This window comes from Xyrauchen texanus, unplaced genomic scaffold (assembly GCF_025860055.1).
Source record: "Xyrauchen texanus isolate HMW12.3.18 unplaced genomic scaffold, RBS_HiC_50CHRs HiC_scaffold_259, whole genome shotgun sequence".
Lineage (NCBI taxonomy): Eukaryota > Metazoa > Chordata > Actinopteri > Cypriniformes > Catostomidae > Xyrauchen > Xyrauchen texanus.
In genome coordinates, this window is record NW_026266227.1 from 38,389 (window position 1) to 45,663 (window position 7,275).

At 42.1% G+C, this 7,275-nt stretch overlaps 6 non-coding genes across 6 annotated transcripts; all 6 read right to left on the reverse strand.

The window, feature by feature from the left end:
• Positions 1 to 281: 281 nt before the first annotated feature.
• On the reverse strand, positions 282 to 355 carry trnan-guu (transfer RNA asparagine (anticodon GUU)). Its single transcript has one exon. It is a non-coding gene; the product is annotated as a tRNA-Asn (tRNA).
• A 1,366-nt stretch (positions 356 to 1,721) lies between these two features.
• trnak-cuu (transfer RNA lysine (anticodon CUU)) lies at positions 1,722 to 1,794 on the reverse strand. The gene has a single exon. It is a non-coding gene; the product is annotated as a tRNA-Lys (tRNA).
• Positions 1,795 to 2,660: 866 nt separating this feature from the next.
• trnan-guu (transfer RNA asparagine (anticodon GUU)) lies at positions 2,661 to 2,732 on the reverse strand. Its single transcript has one exon. It is a non-coding gene; the product is annotated as a tRNA-Asn (tRNA).
• A 1,716-nt stretch (positions 2,733 to 4,448) lies between these two features.
• Positions 4,449 to 4,521, reverse strand: trnak-cuu (transfer RNA lysine (anticodon CUU)). The gene has a single exon. It is a non-coding gene; the product is annotated as a tRNA-Lys (tRNA).
• A 373-nt stretch (positions 4,522 to 4,894) lies between these two features.
• On the reverse strand, positions 4,895 to 4,969 carry trnan-guu (transfer RNA asparagine (anticodon GUU)). The gene has a single exon. It is a non-coding gene; the product is annotated as a tRNA-Asn (tRNA).
• A 1,485-nt stretch (positions 4,970 to 6,454) lies between these two features.
• On the reverse strand, positions 6,455 to 6,528 carry trnak-uuu (transfer RNA lysine (anticodon UUU)). Its single transcript has one exon. It is a non-coding gene; the product is annotated as a tRNA-Lys (tRNA).
• Positions 6,529 to 7,275: the final 747 nt, after the last annotated feature.

A 7,275-nucleotide genomic window follows, 5' to 3' on the forward strand; every position in this document is an offset into this window, starting at 1 on the left:
GAAATGTTGGGTTTAAGACTAGGACCAGGCTAAGATTTACTTTTATTTGTTTCTCTGGCATTTGTCTTTCCACACTTCTGTACACTGTGTAATGAAACATTTCAGGATTTGACAAGTCAGTCCTGTAAATGGTCAACCAAAATGTCAGAACATTGGTATAGAAAATGCAAAAGCATTAACACGAGATTTTCTTCCACTTTGTTGCTTTCGCTGCTCCACCTGCTATAATGTGAGGTCCATGTGCTCAGGCTACGCCTTTTGAGAAAATTTGAAGCACTCTTCGTCCCTGGGTGGGCTTGAACCACCAACCTTTCGGTTAACAGCCGAACGCGCTAACCGATTGCGCCACAGAGACACATGAGGTACCACCTTCAGGATTACGATGTGGCAGTCAATGGCATGTGTGTCATACTTGATGGGTTCGAACTGAGACAGATTGGTTACTGGGGATTGTTAAACACATTAACAGCAGCACCTTAGCACTGTGCTTCTTTTTAGAGATAGTACTTTGGAAGCAGATAGCTGGAGACCTGTTACCTGTTCTGAATTTCTGGACAAGTTCCCAGAAATGTTGCCGTTCTCTCTAGTCAGTGAGTGTTTGCATGGCAGGGAGGATACATTTGCACTACTACCACATACCTGTGGCGATAGCTAAAAGTTAAACCCAACGTGGAGCTCAAGCCCATGACACTCTGCTTTAAAGTCTTATGCTCTACCACCGTTTCTCTCTCGGCTTATATGCCAAATGAGTGTTTCTTTTATTTGTTTTTCCGGCATTAACATGAGATTTTCTTCCACTTTGTTGCTTTCGCTGCTCCACCTGCTATAATGTGAGGTCCATCTGCTCAGGCTATGCCTTTTGTGGCAATTAAAAGCACCACAGAGACCTATTGGTTAATGGGGATTGTTAAACACAGCAGCACTGTGCTTCATTTTTGTGATATTGCTTTGGAAGCAGATAGATTGATATTTATTCACCATTCACTCTAGTCAGAGAGTGTTTGCATGGCAGGGAGGATACATTTGCACTAGTACCACATACCTGTGGCGATAGCTAAAAGTTAAACCCAATGTGGAGCTCAAGCCCATGACACTGTGCTTAAAAGTCTCATGCTCTACCACTGTTTCTCTCTCGGCTTATATGCCATTTTTTGGTATATCTTCAAAGTACATGCCTGAAATGAGTCTTTCTTTTTTTTTTTTTTTCGGCATTTGTCTTTGCACACTTCTGTACACTGTGTGATGAAACATTTGAGGATTTGACAAGTCAGTCCTGTAATTAGTCAACCAAAATGTCAGAACATTGGTATGTGTAAAGAAATGCAAATGCTTTGGAATGAGATTTTATTCCACTTTGCTTGTTTCACTACTCCACCTGCAATAAGGGGATGTCCCAATGCTTGTGTGTTACTTAAAATCTATCTTCATCCTGGGTAGGCTTGAAACAACAGACTAACACCAAGGAGTCAGGTGAATAGTCACCTTCTGGGTTATGATGTGGCAATCAACAGCATGTGCCTCATATGTGAAAAGGGATTGAAAGGAGACTTGGAGAGACCTATTGGTTAATGGGGATTGTTAAACACAGCAGCACTGTGCTTCATTTTTGTGATATTTATTTGGAAGCGGATAGATTGATATTTATTCACCATTCTCTCTAGTCAGAGAGTGTTTTAATGGCTGGAGATCTTGCACATACCTGTGACAAAAGCCAATAGTGACGCCCAACGTGAGGCTCGAACCCACGACCCTGAGATTAAGAGTCTCATGCTCTACCGACTGAGCTAGCCAGGCCTACATAAGTCTCTGTGTGATGTCATTTATTTGCAAATCCTCAAAGTACATGCTTGAAATGAAACATCCCATTTTACAATGGAACTTCCAATGAAATGTTGGGTTTAAGACTAGGACCAGGCTAAGATTTACTTACACAGAGACACATGAGGTACCACCTTCAGGATTACGATGTGGCAGTCAATGGCATGTGTGTCATACTTGATGGGTTCGAACTGAGACAGATTGGTTACTGGGGATTGTTAAACACATTAACAGCAGCACCTTAGCACTGTGCTTCTTTTTAGAGATAGTACTTTGGAAGCAGATAGCTGGAGACCTGTTACCTGTTCTGAATTTCTGGACAAGTTCCCAGAAATGTTGCCGTTCTCTCTAGTCAGTGAGTGTTTGCATGGCAGGGAGGATACATTTGCGCTAGTACCACATACCTGTGGCGATAGCTAAAAGTTAAACCCAACGTGGAGCTCAAGCCCATGACACTCTGCTTTAAAGTCTCATGCTCTACCACCATTTCTCTCTCGGCTTACATGCCAAATGAGTGTTTCTTTTATTTGTTTTTCCGGCATTAACATGAGATTTTCTTCCACTTTGTTGCTTTCGCTGCTCCACCTGCTATAATGTGAGGCTTTATTTGTTTCTCTGGCATTTGTCTTTCCACACTTCTGTACACTGTGTAATGAAACATTTGAGGATTTGACAAGTCAGTCCTGTAAATGGTCAACCAAAATGTCAGAACATTGGTATAGAAAATGCAAAAGCATTAACATGAGATTTTCTTCCACTTTGTTGCTTTCGCTGCTCCACCTGCTATAATGTGAGGTCCATGTGCTCAGGCTGCACCTTTTGAGGAAATTAGAAGCACTCTTCGTCCCTGGGTGGGCTTGAACCACCAACCTTTCGGTTAACAGCCGAACGCTAACCGATTACGCCACAGAGACACATGAGGTACCACCTTCAGGATTACGATGTGGCAGTCAATGGCATGTGTGTCATACTTGATGGGTTCGAACTGAGACAGATTGGTTAGTGGGGATTGTTAAACACATTAACAGCAGCACCTTAGCACTGTGCTTCTTTTTAGAGATAGTACTTTGGAAGCAGATAGCTGGAGACCTGTTACCTGTTCTGAATTTCTGGACAAGTTCCCAGAAATGTTGCCGTTCTCTCTAGTCAGTGAGTGTTTGCATGGCAGGGAGGATACATTTGCACTAGTACCACATACCTGTGGCGATAGCTAAAAGGTAAACCCAACGTGGAGCTCAAGCCCATGACACTCTGCTTTAAAGTCTCATGCTCTACCACCGTTTCTCTCTCGGCTTATATGCCAAATGAGTGTTTCTTTTATTTGTTTTTCCGGCATTAACATGAGATTTTCTTCCACTTTGTTGCTTTCGCTGCTCCACCTGCTATAATGTGAGGTCCATCTGCTCAGGCTATGCCTTTTGTGGCAATTAAAAGCACCACAGAGACCTATTGGTTAATGGGGATTGTTAAACACAGCAGCACTGTGCTTCATTTTTGTGATATTGCTTTGGAAGCAGATAGATTGATATTTATTCACCATTCACTCTAGTCAGAGAGTGTTTGCATGGCAGGGAGGATACATTTGCACTAGTACCACATACCTGTGGCGATAGCTAAAAGTTAAACCCAACGTGGAGCTCAAGCCCATGACACTGTGCTTAAAAGTCTCATGCTCTACCACTGTTTCTCTCTCGGCAGTCAATGGCATGCGTGTCATACTTGATGGGTTCGAACTGAGACAGATTGGTTAGTGGGGATTGTTAAACACATTAACAGCAGCACCTTAGCACTGTGCTTCTTTTTAGAGATAGTACTTTGGAAGCAGATAGCTGGAGACCTGTTACCTGTTCTGAATTTCTGGACAAGTTCCCAGAAATGTTGCCGTTCTCTCTAGTCAGTGAGTGTTTGCACGGCAGGGAGGATACATTTGCACTAGTACCACATACCTGTGGCGATAGCTAAAAGTTAAACCCAACGTGGAGCTCAAGCCCATGACACTGTGCTTAAAAGTCTCATGCTCTACCACTGTTTCTCTCTCGGCTAATATGCCATTTTTGGTATATCTTCAAAGTACATGCCTGAAATGAGTCTTTCTTTTTTTTTCGGCATTTGTCTTTGCACACTTCTGTACACTGTGTGATGAAACATTTGAGGATTTGACAAGTCAGTCCTGTAATTAGTCAACCAAAATGTCAGAACATTGGTATGTGTAAAGAAATGCAAATGCTTTGGAATGAGATTTTATTCCACTTTGCTTGTTTCACTACTCCACCTGCAATAAGGGGATGTCCCAATGCTCAGGCTACGCCTTGTGTGTTACTTAAAATCTATCTTCATCCTGGGTAGGCTTGAAACAACAGACTAACACCAAGGAGTCAGGTGAATAGTCACCTTCTGGGTTATGATGTGGCAATCAACAGCATGTGCCTCATATGTGAAAAGGGATTGAAAGGAGACTTGGAGAGACCTATTGGTTAATGGGGATTGTTAAACACAGCAGCACTGTGCTTCATTTTTGTGATATTGATTTGGAAGCGGATAGATTGATATTTATTCACCATTCTCTCTAGTCAGAGAGTGTTTTAATGGCTGGAGATCTTGCACATACCTGTGACAATAGCTAATAGTGACGCTCAACGTGGGGCTCGAACCCACGACCCTGAGATTAAGAGTCTCATGCTCTACCGACTGAGCTAGCCAGGCCTACATAAGTCTCTGTGTGATGTCATTTATTTGCAAATCCTCAAAGTACATGCTTGAAATGAAACATCCCATTTTACAATGGAACTTCCAATGAAATGTTGGGTTTAAGACTAGGACCAGGCTAAGATTTACTTTTATTTGTTTCTCTGGCATTTGTCTTTCCACACTTCTGTACACTGTGTAATGAAACATTTCAGGATTTGACAAGTCAGTCCTGTAAATGGTCAACCAAAATGTCAGAACATTGGTATAGAAAATGCAAAAGCATTAACATGAGATTTTATTCCACTTTGTTGCTTTCGCTGCTCCACCTGCTATAATGTGAGGTCCATGTGCTCAGGCTACGCCTTTTGAGGAAATTAGAAGCACTCTTCGTCCCTGGGTGGGCTTGAACCACCAACCTTTCGGTTAACAGCCGAACGCAGCTAACCGATTATGCCACAGAGACACATGAGGTACCGCCTTCAGGATTACGATGTGGCAGTCAATGGCATGTGTGTCATACTTGATGGGTTCGAACTGAGACAGATTGGTTAGTGGGGATTGTTAAACACATTAACAGCAGCACCTTAGCACTGTGCTTCTTTTTAGAGATAGTACTTTGGAAGCAGATAGCTGGAGACCTGTTACCTGTTCTGAATTTCTGGACAAGTTCCCAGAAATGTTGCCGTTCTCTCTAGTCAGTGAGTGTTTGCATGGCAGGGAGGATACATTTGCACTAGTACCACATACCTGTGGCGATAGCTAAAAGTTAAACCCAACGTGGAGCTCAAGCCCGTGACACTCTGCTTTAAAGTCTCATGCTCTACCACCGTTTCTCTCTCGGCTTATATGCCAAATGAGTGTTTCTTTTATTTGTTTTTCCGGCATTAACATGAGATTTTCTTCCACTTTGTTGCTTTCGCTGCTCCACCTGCTATAATGTGAGGTCCATCTGCTCAGGCTATGCCACTGTGCTTAAAAGTCTCATGCTCTACCACTGTTTCTCTCTCGGCTTATATGCCATTTTTTGGTATATCTTCAAAGTACATGCCTGAAATGAGTCTTTCTTTTTTTTTTTTTTTTCGGCATTTGTCTTTGCACACTTCTGTACACTGTGTGATGAAACATTTGAGGATTTGACAAGTCAGTCCTGTAATTAGTCAACCAAAATGTCACATTTTACATCCCATTTTACAATGGAACTTCCAATGAAATGTTGGGTTTAAGACTAGGACCAGGCTAAGATTTACTTTTATTTGTTTCTCTGGCATTTGTCTTTCCACACTTCTGTACACTGTGTAATGAAACATTTGAGGATTTGACAAGTCAGTCCTGTAAATGGTCAACCAAAATGTCAGAACATTGGTATAGAAAATGCAAAAGCATTAACATGAGATTTTCTTCCACTTTGTTGCTTTCGCTGCTCCACCTGCTATAATGTGAGGTCCATCTGCTCAGGCTATGCCACTGTGCTTAAAAGTCTCATGCTCTACCACTGTTTCTCTCTCGGCTTATATGCCATTTTTTGGTATATCTTCAAAGTACATGCCTGAAATGAGTCTTTCTTTTTTTTTTTTTTTTTTTCTCGGCATTTGTCTTCGCACACTTCTGTACACTGTGTGATGAAACATTTGAGGATTTGACAAGTCTCTCTAGTCAGTGAGTGTTTGCATGGCAGGGAGGATACATTTGCACTAGTACCACATACCTGTGGCGATAGCTAAAAGTTAAACCCAACATGGAGCTCAAGCCCATGACACTCTGCTTTAAAGTCTCATGCTCTACCACCGTTTCTCTCTCGGCTTATATGCCAAATGAGTGTTTCTTTTATTTGTTTTTCCGGCATTAGCATGAGATTTTCTTCCACTTTGTTGCTTTCGCTGCTCCATCTGCTATAATGTGAGGTCAATGTGCTCAGGCTACGCCTTTTGAGGAAATTAGAAGCACTCTTTGTCCCTGGGTGGGCTTGATCCACCAACCTTTCGGTTAAAAGCCGAACGCACTAACCGATTGCGCCACAGAGACACATGAGGTACCACCTTCAGGATTACGATGTGGCAGTCAATGGCATGTGTGTCATACTTGATGGGTTTGAACTGAGACAGATTGGTTAGTGGGGATTGTTAAACACATTAACAGCAGCACCTTAGCACTGTGCTTCTTTTTAGAGATAGTACTTTGGAAGCAGATAGCTGGAGACCAGTTACCTGTTCTGAATTTCTGGACAAGTTCCCAGAAATGTTGCCGTTCTCTCTAGTCAGTGAGTGTTTGCATGGCAGGGAGGATACATTTGCATTAGTACCACATACCTGTGGCGATAGCTAAAAGTTAAACCCAACGTGGAGCTCAAGCCCATGACACTGTGCTTAGAAGTCTCATGCTCTACCACTGTTTCTCTCTCGGCTTATATCTTCAAAGTACATGCCTGAAATGAGTGTTTATTTTTTTTGTTTTTCCGGCATTTGTCTTTGCACACTTCTGTACACTGTGTGATGAAACATTTGAGGATTTGACAAGTCAGTCCTGTAATTAGTCAACCAAAATGTCAGAACATTGGTATGTGTAAAGAAATGCAAATGCTTTGGATTGAGATTTTATTCCACTTTGCTTGTTTCACTACTCCACCTGCAATAAGGGGATGTCCCAATGCTCAGGCTACGCCTTGTGTGTTAATTAAAATCTATCTTCATCCTGGGTAGGCTTGAAACAACAGACTATAGGTTAATAGCTAAATGCACTACTTAATTGCACCAAAGAGACAGGTGAATAGTC